This window comes from Vombatus ursinus, unplaced genomic scaffold (genome assembly GCF_900497805.2).
Source record: "Vombatus ursinus unplaced genomic scaffold, bare-nosed wombat genome assembly UNPS02015255.1, whole genome shotgun sequence".
Classification (NCBI taxonomy): domain Eukaryota; kingdom Metazoa; phylum Chordata; class Mammalia; order Diprotodontia; family Vombatidae; genus Vombatus; species Vombatus ursinus.
Genome location: NW_020955033.1, coordinates 8,021,298 through 8,035,897, shown reverse-complemented (window position 1 = coordinate 8,035,897; position 14,600 = coordinate 8,021,298).

The window sequence follows — 14,600 nt, the reverse complement described above, 5'->3', positions numbered from 1 at the left end:
TAGTTGAGATGCACTAAAGGTCTTTGGCCCATAAATGGCCTCCAAGGCATCATAAAAGCTCTTTGGATGGTTACTATCAGTGTAAAACTGAATTTTATCTCCTTTATTACTGAGTCAAGAATCTTGCATCTCCCTAAGATTTACTTGCACGTTACTTTTGATGGAGTTGTGTTGTTTCTTAGTTTCCTGCTAGTAAACCTTGTGGAGTTCTAATTTTTCATTTAGTAACTTCTGAATTTCCCCGCCATTTTCATCAAGATATTCCTAATGTTTCTAGACCAGATGAGCAAATGTGGTGCCATACACCAAATCTCTGAAAGCTACTCACTCCTTTTCTACTCCACTGTTGTCAACCATATGTTGGCTCAGCTTTCCCTCCAAGTCAGTAACAAACTGACTCTGTTTAGAGAAGTGTTCTAATCTGTTGACAATAAGTCTTTTGGTAGTCATCTTGCCTTGGGGCCCCTGTTTTTGTTGAATGTGAATGTTTAGCTTGGAGAGGATATCTATGATTATTCCAGCACTCTGTCCCCTACATTGCCTTTGTCACTCTCACATCTTGTCTGTCTCTTCTCCTTACAATGACACAGTCTATTAAATGCCAGCATTTGCTATGAGGGTCTATCCTTGAGTTTTATTGTGCTGAGGCAAAAGGAAGACAGTATTGATGATGAGAAGGTCATCAGATGCACAAGCCTTCAGTAGTAAGTGACCATTGCAGTTGCTGTTTCTGACTCTATTCCTCCCAAGGACTCCTTGGGAGTCTGATAGTCTGTGCCTGCTCTGGCATTAAAGTCGTCCAGAATTACAAGCTTGTCCTCTTTCAGCACATTGATTAAGAGGGTCTCTAGGTCGTCATAAAATTTTTCTTTGACCCCATCAGGTTTTGTCATGGTGGGAGCATATGCACTGATGATGGTGGCATATACTTTCCTGAAAGTGGCAATTTCATTCTCATGAGCCTGCTGTTCCCTCCTTTTGGGAGGCATACAAGTTTGTTGACTAGATTAGATTTGATTGCAAAACCTATGCCGATCTCACAGTGTTCCCCATCACTGTGACCCCTCCAGAAAAATTTGTATCCAGCTCTGACTCTGGTAAGCTAGACTTCATTTACCAGCCTTGTTTCACTCAAGGCTGCTATTTGGATGTGATACCTTCTGAGTTCTCTCGCTACAAGGGTTGTTTGTCTTTTAGGTCTACTGAATTTCGTGTGGTCAACAAGTGTGCACACATTTCATGCGAGTGGAATCATCTTTGCGAAAGTTTTTGTAGTTTTTTTTTGGTGTTTCAACCACAAAGTAGGATCCCTGCATGCTGCAGTAAGCAGGCCAGGATTAGGTTAGGTGAAGCAGACAATTTTTAGGGTTACCTTTTCTGGCTCCTTCTTCATGTCAGGAGGTGAACAGTGTGTCCTTAAAAAAAGACTGCCCCCAGCTCTTTTTGTAGTGGCTAAGAATTAGAAATCAAGGGGATGCCCATCAATTGGGGAATGGATGAGCACATTGTGGTATATGATTGTGATGGAATATGATTGTGCTATAAGAAATGATGAACAGACAGACTTCAGAAAAGCTTGGAAAGGCCTACATGAACTGATGTTGAGTAAAGTGAACAGAACCAGAAGAACATTGTACACAGTAACAATAATATTTTACGATGAAAAACTGTGAATGACTTAGCTATTTTCAGCAATACAATAATCTAAGATGATACCAAAAATCTCATGATAAAACATGCTATCTGCCTCCAGAAAAAGAACTGATATTATCTGAATACAGACTGAAGCATGCTATTTTCACTTTCTTTCTTTCATTCTTTTTTTTTGTTTTGTTTGAGTTTTCTTGTACAAAATGACTAATATGGAAATGTTTTACATGATAGCATATGTATAACCTATATCAGATTGCTTACTGTCTCAGGGAGGTGGGAGGAGAGAGAGAGAGAGGAATCAAATTTGGAACTCAAAACCTAAAAAAAAAATCCAAATGTTAAAAATTGTTTCAACATGTAATTAGTGAAAAAACCAAAATATTAAAAAAAAAAAAAAGCCTGCTTAGATACTCGGGGCTGCCAAATTCCATTGCTGCTTCAGCTTTGTGAGAGGATGACCCTGTGGCCAATTTGGACTCTGTTATCGTTCAATTGTTTTTCACTAGTGTCCAACTCTTCATGACCCCATTTGGGTTTTCTTGGCAAAGATATTGGAGTGATTTGCCATTTCCTTCTCTAGCTCATTTGACAGATGAGGAAACTGAGGCAAACAGGGTTAATGGACTTGCCCAGGATCACACAGTTAGTCAGCATCTGAGGCCAGATTTGAACTCGAGAAGATAAGTCTTTCTGACTCCAGGTCCAGCACTCTATCCGCTTTACCATCTAGCTGCCCTATATATTTATATAGAGATAAAGATAATTCTCTATTTGTATCTTTCTTTTAAAAAAAATCTGTCCTTCTCACTATTCCTCTCCCATTGAACAAATTAAAAATAAAATAAATAATAAAACCCTTAATATACAGTTGCATGGTCCAGCAAAACAAATTCCTACATTGGCCATGTCCAAAAATATATGTCTCTTTCTGCATTTTAAGCTTTCTGTTAGATCAGTGGTAGGCTTTATTTTCATTCTCTTGCACTAGTGCTTTATCCTTGTACCATCAACATGGTATATATGGAAGTCCCCTTCTTTAAAGGCAGGGATTAAAGTCGTCAATTTTCTATTAGTAGTCTTTTTTCAAGGGATGAGTAGAAGGATACTAGTTGTGTGACCCTGGACAAGTCACTTAACCCTGGTTGTCTCAGTTTCCTCATCTGTAAAATGAGCTGGAGAAGGAAATGGTAAGCTACTCCAATATCTTCGCCAAGAAAACTCCTAATAGGGTCATGAAGAGTCAGACATGACTGAAACAATTGAGCAACAATAGCAAAAACAATAGAAGGATATTGTGAGTTAGAGATTGATCTTGAGAAGCGAGGGAAAAATTACCTGGGAGCTGGCAGATAACTTCCACCTTGATCTGGATAGAATGATAAGTCTGTTTGTTAGGAACTTCAGAGGAGTAGAGTGATAAATGATGGCAGCATGAGGAGGATCTGAAAATGGCAGTTTGGAGAAAGAAATATGCCTGTTCCTTTTCCTAATCCAGTGTTACAGGGGCACAAGACAAGAGACATACAATCCTGGAGAGGACGATCAAAGATGCAGCGCCTTTTCAGCTTCTAAGCTTCCTCCAGAAACTTGTAATGAAAATTACACACTGTTTAGAGTTTTTTCCCCTTGTATTTATGTTGTCATAATCATTGTTTATATCATTTTTTCTGATTCTGCTTAGTGCATTCTGTATCAGTTCATGGAAGTTTTCCCATACTTCTCAGTAGTTTTAGGGCCGTATAATATTCCATTACAATCATTCACCTCGCTTTGTTTAGCCATTCAGACATTCTGAGGGGAAATTTATCCATAATAGAAAAGTGTTCCAGAGGCTGCACTGGAAGGACAGCAGAACTTGATTAAAATTTCAGAGATCTTACGGAGATAGAGAGTGGAAGTGGGGGATGGGGTTTGTTTTAACTTTGACAGCCAGAAAGTCTGCATCACTGGGATTGGTAGAGGAGACAGCAAGATAGTTTTGGGAAAGGGATGTCATACGTATTGACTGGAGCTCTCACCTGTGAGTACTCTGAATAGCAGATGATGGATTCAGTTCCCTTTCAAGGACCAGGGCAAAGGGGGATTGGGCCTAGTGTCAGTGGCCTTCCCTACAGGTGAGGCTCTGATAGCAAGAAATCTGATATCTGAGCTTTTGGTCCTGGGCTAGGTTCTTGAGACAAGGGCCTGGCTTTGTAGATGAAGGGCTTGGTTGAGGATCCAGTGCCTGAGATTCTGGTTCTATGCTGGTTCTAGGAAATGAGAGGAAGGATATGGGCAACTTTTGTCATGAGATGGGTCAAATACAGCAAGAGAAGTTTTATCCTATTCCCAGGACAGACATTATATAGTAACATTGGTGCTAATTTATTAAAACCAAAGCATATGCAATTTCATCCATTTTTAAAATCTGTGATTTCACAATATAAGGAACTGCTCAGAAAGGAAACTCCCTCTACCAGTACAGACAAAAGACTACTATGCACCGTATAGTCTCCAAGAGTTTCTTGGATCAACTCTAAGAGTTGAGAAGTTAAGTGACATGCCCAAGGTTACACAGCTATTAAGTGTCAGAGGCAGGCCTTGAACCTAGTTTTCTTGACTCCAAGGTCAGCTCTCTACTCCACAATACTACCTTTCTCTCTTCTTTTAAATAAATAGTAAACTTCAATAGTACTAGGTACACATGGTTAGGTGCAATCACTTTTAGTCTATTTTGCTTAAACTATTTTCAGGGATTGTAACCTGTAAGTGGTTTATTTAAATTCATTTGGGTCTGCTGGTTATGTGAAAACAAAATTTATTAATTCAAAGGACATTTCTCCTTCCCTCTCAGTACACTCCTGCCCCCATCTGAGTAAATAATTGTTGTTGTCATTTAGTTGTGTCTAAATCGATATGACAAAACCCATGGGGTTTTCTTGGCAAAGACACTGGAGTGGTTTGCCATTTCCTTCTCTAGTGTGTCCCCATATTACAGATGAGGACCTGAGGTAAACAGGGGTTAAGTGACTTGCCCAGAGTCACACAACTAGTAAGTATCTGATGCCAGATTTGAATTCAGATCTTCCTGACTCCGGGCTTAGTACTCTATCAATAAATAGTTGTTGATTAGTTGATGAAACTTTTAGTCTGAATACCTAATTTTGATTCTTCATAATATTCTGTTATGACTTTACTTCATGTGTTTTTGTCCTGCCTGTAACCTTGTTTTGATTTCTTGAGGACAGGGACTGTGTCTGTTTTTGAGTTTCCTACAACACCTACAACACAATGTTGAGCATGTACAACCCACTCAAAACTTAAAACCCTAGAATTTAAGAGCTGAAAGGGATTTTGGAAATCTGGCACAGTGGAAAGTATGGTGGATTTGGAGTTGGAGGACCTGGGTTCAAATCCTACCTCTACCACTCACAGCTCTTCCTCACTTAAATCTAGTTCACTTGCATGCCATGCATCACCTCTCTGATGTTATGGTCCTCTTCTAGAACGAAAGACAAATATCAAGTATCAACATCTCTCGATGTCTCAGTTTCCTCATCAGGAAATTTAGAGGGTTGGACTAGATGGTTTATCATCAATTAAGTAATCGATAAACATTTACTATGTCAAACATTGGGCTAGGATCTCTTTCATTTCTAAAATTCAGTTCTAAGTCCTTCAGATTTAGTCCAGGCTTGGAAGACAGCTTCCCTTATAATTCTAATTTTCTTGTTGAAGACATACATCCAGAGAGATGACATGATTTGCCCAACCACACAAACTAGTTAGTGGTAGTGTTTGGAAATGAGTATTGCTATTAGACTAGCACATTCCTGTTCCCTTCCATTTCCTTAGCTAACAGCTATCATTTTTTTATTTCAAGGGCACTAAAAAGTGACCATAAAGTGGCTGATCTCTTGAGCAAAAAGCTGTATGATCTCTAGATGTGAGAGTTTCTTCTTCTTCTTTTTTAATTTCTGGGAGGTGGCTGTGGATAATTTACTGAGTCAAACCCCATTGTCAATGGCTGCCCCTGGAGAGTGGGGTGGTGTATCTTTTTCCTCACAGGCAGTGTCTCTAAAGAAGTAACACTTGAAAGAAAGAAACGAAAAAGAAGTCCTTTTTTTTTTTCTAGAGATTTTCCTTTGGCTCTCATGTCACTCTTCAATTACGTGAAAATTTGGAATCAGAACATTCCACTGTCCTGCTGGACATAAGACAGATAGACACAGCAATGCCGCAAAGAGAAGCAATTGCAGTCTTAGACCATGTGGATAACTGATGGGGTTTGGGTTTCTAACATCTCATGCCAGTATATGCTGTTGCTTCTGTCAAAGGGATCAGGCTTTGCAGTCCTAATTTGAATTTCAATAAGCTGACACAGCCTTGGGAGCAATTATTCTCAGTTCCAATGATTTTGAATGCATTTTGAACAACTAGTCACCAAAAACATATAATTTTGATCGTTTTACTCCCACTTCTTCCCTTGTCACTCTGGCAAGTGCCTCATGTCTGTGTGTTAGAGCTCTTTGAAACAAGATAGACATGTATATATATATATTTATATATATATATATACATACAGATACATATGTGCACATATACATATATGTATGTATACATATCATATATATATATGTATACACACATAAATACCTATTTGTGTCTAATGGTAGTCATATCTAGGGTGGGGTGGGGAAGGGGAAAAAAAAGAGAAAAAGAAATTTACATGATAATTTTGTTGTATATTTAAAAGGAATAGCAAGTTGTGCATAGTAGACTTACAGTTCCATGTACAATCATCTTTTTTATTGTACTATGTTATGGAAATGCTTGTTTTATTCCATAAACAAAAAATAAAATAAAAAAAGACAATCCAGGAAGCAGTGATTCATTTATTACTGAAAATAATAAATAAAAAAATTGAGTTATTTGAATAGGAAAAAAAGACAAGTATGTAGTTTCTGAAGAGCAGCATCACATTCCTTTACATGAGACCTAAATTAACTCCAAATACAAATATAAAACCTCATTGACTTGGAAGGATATGGAGAAGGACTTAAATATTTTGCTTTTTATTTTTTAAAGATATAATAATTATAAATAATGATTGACATTTATATAGTTGAGGTTGCTATATGCTGGTCATTGTCCATTATGGATGACTTCTATCTGACCTTGTTGCCCATAAGGGCTGTGGAAAGAAGCTATTATTCATTGCGGGAAGTCCCAGGATATCAAAAACTCATAAAATTGGTGCCTAAATATAGGAATTGTAGCAGAAGTATGAGGTAGGGTAGAATAAATAGAAGGAGGAAAGACCTTATAGGTGAGACTGCAGTGATGTCTCTGAACCTAGAGTCCTAGTAGAATACTGAAGACCCTAGACCCTTCTAAGGTAGTGACTATACTATTGAAATGTTTGTAGATATTCCTGTTGGCTACTGAGATGAATCTGAAAAGAGTTGGGGAATAACTGTTCTTTATTTACCCTGTTTGCTCCCAGTGGCAGAGAAATAGTTTTTCCACTTCAGTATGAGTTCCCTGGGAATTGTTATTATCTCACTGGTGCCTGTACAAAGGTTGTACCTGTTTTGTATTTGGGGGTGGGAAATGACAAATAATTTATTTTCTGTTTATTTTCCTGTATGTTATCTTGTTATTCAGTCTTAAATAATTTACTATTTGATTTGTGACTCTTGCATGATCTTCAAACAAAAAATGTTCACTAGAATGGGGCTTCAAGCTGTTTTTGTTTTTAAAATTTTGTATATAGCTCTGAAATTCCAGAATTCGTAACTTCATCAACTGTGCATTAATGTATATGTCCTCTCTCAACCCCTCCAACAATAGCCATTTTCTTTCTATCTTCTTTGGCAATCTGATGGAAATGAGGTAAAACCTCAGTGCTGTTTTTGTGTTTCTTATTATTAGTTACTTGCAGCATTTTTTCCTGTATGGCTGTTGATAGCTCGAATTCCTTCTTTGCAAAATTGCCTTTGCTTATTTATCTTTTGGGAATGATACTTATTTTTACATATTTATAACAATCCCCTAAATATCTTGGATATCAGAACCTTATCAGAGAAATTTGCTGCAAAGATTTTCCCCGTTTAACTGCTTTCCCTTCTAATACCAAATGCATTGACTTTGCTTGTGCAAAATCTTTTCAGTTTTATGTAATTGAAATTTATGATTATCTCTATCCCTTGTTTAGTCAAGAACTGTCCATAGTTAGGAAATGTATTTCCTTCCCTTGTCCTCTAATTTGCTTTTATGACTTTTTATATTTAGGTCATATATCCAATAAGGACTTACTGTGGAGTAAGGTATAAAATGTTGGTCTAATACAAGGGTTTTTTTTTTTTTAATGTGTGTAGTGGACCCTTTTGGTAGTCTGGTTAAGCCTTTGGACGCTTCTCAGAATAATGTTTTTAAATTTATAAAATAAAACATATAAGATTACCAAAAGGCTAATTATATTGAAATAAAGATATCATTTTTTTTCCTCATCCAAGGTCATGGACATCTTGAAATCTATTCACAGATGTCTAGTCTAAAACTAATTTATTCCATTTGTCAAATTGAGAGTAGTTTGTGCCTTTGGTTTTATTGATATGCTCTATGTCTACGTTTTTCTGGAGTTTGTTTACCTAATTTGTCCCTTTGATCAAATTTTCTCTTTTTTAACCAATACCAAATACTTTTGATGATCATTACTTTGTAATATAGTTTGAGATCTGGCCCTACTAGGCCTTCTTCCCATTTTTTCATTATTTTCTTTGAGGATTCAAGACTTTGTTCTTATGAATTTTATCATCATTTTGTCTAGTTCTATAAAATAATCCTTTGCTAATTTGACTGTCAAGGCATTAAATCTATAAATTAACTTGGGTAGTATATTGTCATTTTTATTATACAACATTGTGTAACCATAAGGAAATATCTCTCTAATTATTAAGGCCTGTATTTTTTTAAAAAGAGTTTCTTGTTACTGTAGAGTTTCCATGTGTGTCTTGGTAGGTGGACTCTTAGAAACTGAATTCATTTTATGATTTTTTTAATGGAATTTCTTTTTTTCTATCACTTCCTAATAGGTTTTATTAGCAATATACAAAAAGGTTGAAGATTTTTGTGCATTTATTTTATATTCCAAAGTTAAGAATTGCTTCTATTATTATTATTTTTAGTTTTTGCATAATTAAGATTGCTAGACCCTTTCCCTCCCTCTCTACCAAACCAAGATAGGTAGGAGTCCTAGAGTTGAGGCCAGGACAGGGGGACCATGGTTATACATTGTTTTTTGTATCTTATGCATATTATTTCTTTTGAGTTTCACAATAGCTTCACAGCTAAATAGCACAATTAGGACTTGAATCCAGATCTTATAACTCAGAATATAGTATTTTTTCTCCTATGTCATAGTTGCTCGTACCATACTATACCCTATTCCTCCCATCATATCTCAATAAAAGGCAAATTCCAGTTTCTATTTTCCATGACTGATTCTAAATTATATCCAATATAAGATCTAGGGAAAAGCCTTTTTAATCTTAGCTTGAGAAAGGAAGCTCTGGAAAAGCTTTGTCATTTCTTCCAAGCAGAAATCAAACATCAGTTTTCTAGGTCTAGCACAAAGCTATACCATTGGCATTTAATTTGGACCATGGTCATAGAGAGATAGGCTGGGTTAACCTCTCATCCCACCCTCAAAGTATACCCATTTTCTATCTTCCTCCCAATGCCGAGTTCCTCCCAAGCATGGCAGATTGGATAGCTTGTTGTACTAGGAGTTAAGAGTACTTAAATTCAAATCCCACCTTGAACCATTTAGAAACTTAATGAACTTGGGGATCTAACCTCTCAATTTCCTCATCAGTACTATAGGGATAATAATCCCTGCAGTACCTACCTCCCTGGATTGCTGGGAGGCTCAAAAGAGAAAGTATATGTAAAGAGCTTTGCAAACTTGTAGTCAAAGGATTTGCAATTTCATTAGGGTAGGGAACTCCATAAATTCAGAGACCTTGTGATCCATCTAGCACTTAATCAGTTGGTCCTAGTAATTTGCCTGAGGCACACAGAAATAAAGTAACTTGCCTAGCTGGGTCACAATTAGTAAGTGTCAGAGGCAGGATTTGAATCTAGATTATTCAGACTAAAATTGCATAACTCCATTTATCCTTGAGGCTAGAATCTCCCTAAAGAGATATAGAAATGCCAGTTATAGGAGAGTCTTCATGATGTCATGAATAGTATGTTGGACTTAGAGTTGGGAGGTAATTGGGTTTAAATCATTCTCCCAATGTTCACTAGCTGTGCAAATTCAGGAAAGTCACTTCTTTCCTCATTTGCAAAATGGAGATAATAAAACCGTTTTCTCCCTGTGTGGTTGTGACGTTAAAATGAGATCACATAAGTAATCTGCCTTGCAAGTCTTAAAACACTAAATAAATATCAGCTATTATTATTCATTCATTTAACAAGTATTTATTAAGTCTCTACTATATGCAAGGCAGAGGCAATAGGGGTGTAGTACATAGACAGTTAATTCTATTAGGATGACCTGTATTCAAATTCTACTTCTGCCACATACTAGCTGTGGACCCTGGATGAATCACTTAACTCTTAGTGTGATCCCCGCCCCCCGCCAAGATGGTATGTTAAGGATGAATGTTATAGCAGCTCTCTTTGTGGTGGCAAAGAAATGAAGGTTGAGGGGATGGAGAACTACTAAACAGGTTGTGGCATATGATTGTGATGGAATAATATGTGCTATAAGAAATGAAGAGCTGGTTGATTTCAGAAAAAAACATGGAAATTCTTGCATGAAATAATGAAGAAAGAAATGACCATAACCAAGAGAATATTGTACACAGTAACAGTAATATTGTTCTAAGAACAACTTTGAATGACTAAGTAATTTTGAGTATTATGAATTCTCAACTCAACTACAAAGGACTTATGAAGGAAGATGCTATCCACATCCAGAGAAAGAACTGATAGAAAGAAGTATGTATAGCCTGGTTTTACATACATACATACACACACACATACAATACATGTACATACACACATACATATATATATATCTATATGTACACACACACACATTTTTGTGTCTAATGGTAGCCTTCTCTAGGATAGGTGGGGAGGGAGGGAGAAAGAAAAAATAAAAAGTGCACAGCAGAGAACAAAATAAAATTTAGAAGGAAACAGGAAAACAAGGTAGCTTTGCAAATGATGTGTATGTAGTATTTATTAGATAGTTAAAAAAAGTAAACAGTATGAAATGGAAATTTGTGGTTTTATATTGAATCCTCTTTAAAAAGAAGATATATTATATCACAATATAAATATTGTGCTGTGAACATAGAAATGTTCTTTTTTTTAAAAATAATTTTTGTATTTTAATTCAAAATGAGTAAAAATTTAAAAAAAAAAAAAGAACAAATGATTGCTTTTGCCCCTGGCTCATGGTAAGCACTTACTAAATGCTTATTGATTGATAGTGGAATTGCAGATTTGCATAAACAGAAGGAGTTTCTGCACCAGTGTGCTAGGCAAGAAGGACACAAAGAAAAATTGTAATCTCTCCCTTCAAGGAACTGACATTCTATAAGAGCGGGATGGACATACAACACTAAAGCAACTAAATAAATGTGAGAGCCCTAGCAATCTGGAGGAAAAGGAAAGATTTCCTCTAGTAGGTGGCCCCTGTATTGAGCCTTTAAGGAGGCTGGTTGAAAAATGAGTGTGGTTTCGTTCTCAGCATTCCGCACAAAACTTATGTGTGTATTTAGATTCATAGAAATATGATCATTATTCCCATAGAGAAGTACGCCCCCTAGGGTGCAAACTGTGCCTTGCTCATGATGAACCAGGTCACACGGTTTAGGTTTAGGTTGGCCTTTACGCTTGCCCCATCAGTATGTTTCTAGGCCTCTTGGCCTTGGCCTTGGGGTCTATTGTATCTCTCATGTTAAACTGGATGTACAGCTGGGTCTAATACAGAGCTGCCACAGGGCACTGTGGCTTCTAGCTATACTGCATAAATGCCTCCTACCCCCCATCCCCCTTATAAAATTCAGTTCACTGGAATAGTTGAGGCCTTTGGCTGCCAGGGTATGCTTTTTAATGAGGGTAAAGAGTCCTCAAACACATCTATGCTTTGGCAGCCCCTCCTGCTTTTTATAAACTACTATATATTCAGAGGGAAAAAATATTTTAGGGGCTATTTTTTAATGGGATGAGTTTCCTTAAGAGCTGAGAGAATATGGTGCCAGTAGTTCTGTTTGGTTCAAGTTTAATATTAGCCTTGTCAAAGTTCTCATGTAGTCCCTGGAGTGTTTCTATATTATGTGACATATAAAGCCACTTTTGGGGAGCCAGGAATTTTGGTTGAAGGCCTCATTATATATGTGTGTAGGGGTGTTTGTTTTACTATATCAGAGGTGGCCCTATATAAACGGGCCAGGCAATAAGGATGAGATTTGTTGGGTTTTGTTTCTTTGTTTAATTGCTGACAAGTTCCACTGCCTTACTATGGCTCCTCCCATGTAGGTTCTGAGGACATTGTGTGGTGTGTTTCATTAAATTGCCTTGGTGAAAAATTGAGGCATTTTGTTCCACTGTATATGGTCTAACTGGATAGTGCAGCTAATGCCAGTCACTTCTCAGGGTCATTTCAGTGGAGTTTTTCAATGAGTTTCTGTCAGCTCTCCTCATCCCATTCTCATAAATCCCTGAAAGGTGTTAGAAGGTTATGCACTGTTCTAACTTTTCAAGCACCATTCATAAAATAAAGACTTTATAGGTCTGTAACTCTCTGTCTGAGGATGAAATGCTGTCTCTCTGTGAGCATGAGTAAAATCCAGAAATCACTCCCAGATGGAAACTTATGCTACCAGAAAACTTACCTGGATCCTCTAATCCACAATAGGAGACATTTGGGGGAAACATGCCACAAAAGGGGATGTGACCTGGGGGCTTTTCCGCTAAGCTGACTTTGTTCTTTGCTCCTGCACAACTCCAATCACCACACTATGAGGTCAGCATTTCATAATTTGGAATTTACAGGTCTACAAAGTCTTGATTTTATGAATGGTGCTTGAAAAGTTAGATGGTGTGTAATCTTCTAGTACCTTTCCAGCATTATGAGAATGAAGGGAGTGTCTCAAAATATATTTTAAATGTACAGACACCTTTGGAATGGCAGCAGTTGCAGCTGAAAGGACTTTTATTTGTGAAAGAGACTATGTTTCTATAGTCTATTGTAAGCCTTTACTGGTGCAATCTTCTTAGGCATCAATTTTGTTTGGGATGTCCCAATGTTTCCCGGAATTTATTAGGACATTCTGTATATGTCCTGAACAATCCAAGCTTTGGGCGGTTGTAGGATATTTAATATTTTATGATTGTGATTCATAGGGGAGTGCCTTGGTTTCCTGTAAAAACTTTGATTAAGTCCAATGCAATTAACAGGAAAACAATGGGAGATTTCGGGGCACTTGACTTTTAAGAGAAAGAGGCAAATCACAGAGAAACCAATTGTTATCTGGGACCTTTTAAAATAAGAGCAACTTTTGGACTACGTTTTGGGTGGAGGGAATACACACTCACTCCAGGCTCCTAGATATTCTATCTTTGAAATACTGTTAAAGGATAAATGATTTTCAGAGGCCCCACAATGTCCTCATTCATCAAAAGTTCAGTTAAATTTGAGGATACTCTACTGACAGGGGCATGGAAGTGCCCTGGCACAGTTTTAGGAAACATTTTCTCAAATAAGGGTTGAAACCAAAAGGGTTTCCTGGTAAATCTTGTGTTAACCAGAAAATGTTCTTCACAAGAACATTCTATTCTGATTATTTGAGGTTTTGAACATGAAGCATGCTCTCACTGGTGCTGATGTTGCTGATTATTTTGCTGATGTGTGAAATTTTGTTCTACTTGTAGCCCTAAAAGAATAGTGGGAATTCCTTGAGAGAAAAGTGAGAATTGTGGTTCAATCTGAGAATTTAGCGTTTAAGGTAGAGGGTGTTTGCTCTTTATTGCCCTATGCCAGACTGTATGTAGAATGTATGTAGTCGTAACACAAGTCCAGGGAGTGGGAAGGCTGCGCTGGCATAAAAAACAGGGCAATAACCCATAAGGAAGAATTTGGAACTGGAGATACATACGGATCATATGCTAGGGAGCATATGGATCGCTGGCACCACTACTTTTTATGGGTTGGGTCATTCTGCCCAAGATTTTGGCTTCTTTGTAGAGGTGGTGTAGTGAATAAAGTGCTGGAAGCACAAATACCCCTACACACATATATAATGAGGCCTTCAACCAAAATTCCTGGCTCCCCAAAAGTGGCTTTATATGGCACATAATACAGAAACACTCCAGGAAACCAAGAAGACTTGGTTTCAAATCCTATCTCTGACATTTAGTAGCTGTGGGACCATGGGCAAATCCCTTAACTTTCTAAGCCTCAGTTTTCTCATCTGTTATATGATGTAAGAATGCCTATATGATAATAATGAGTAATTGGTATTTATAAAACAATTACTATGTGCCAGCACAGGGCTAAGTGCATTACTAATATTATCTCATTTGATCCTCACAACAACCCAGGGAGGTAGGTGCTATTATTATCACTCTTTCGTAGTTGAGGAAACTGAGGCAAACAGAGGTTAAGTCACTTACCCAGGCTCACATAGTTAAGTGTCTGAGGCTATATTTGAACTCAGTTCTTCCTGACTCTAGGCCCAGTGCTCTCTATTTATTGCTCTACCAGCTGCTTCTGGAATCATGATTTTGGTGATAAATTGAAGAAAATGATACCTACTTTTACCTACTCCTCAGGGATGTGTTAAAGAACAAAAAGAGAAAATAGATGAAAAGACTTGGAACTTATACTACTATTACTACTACTACTACTACTACTACTACTACTACTACTACTACTACTACTA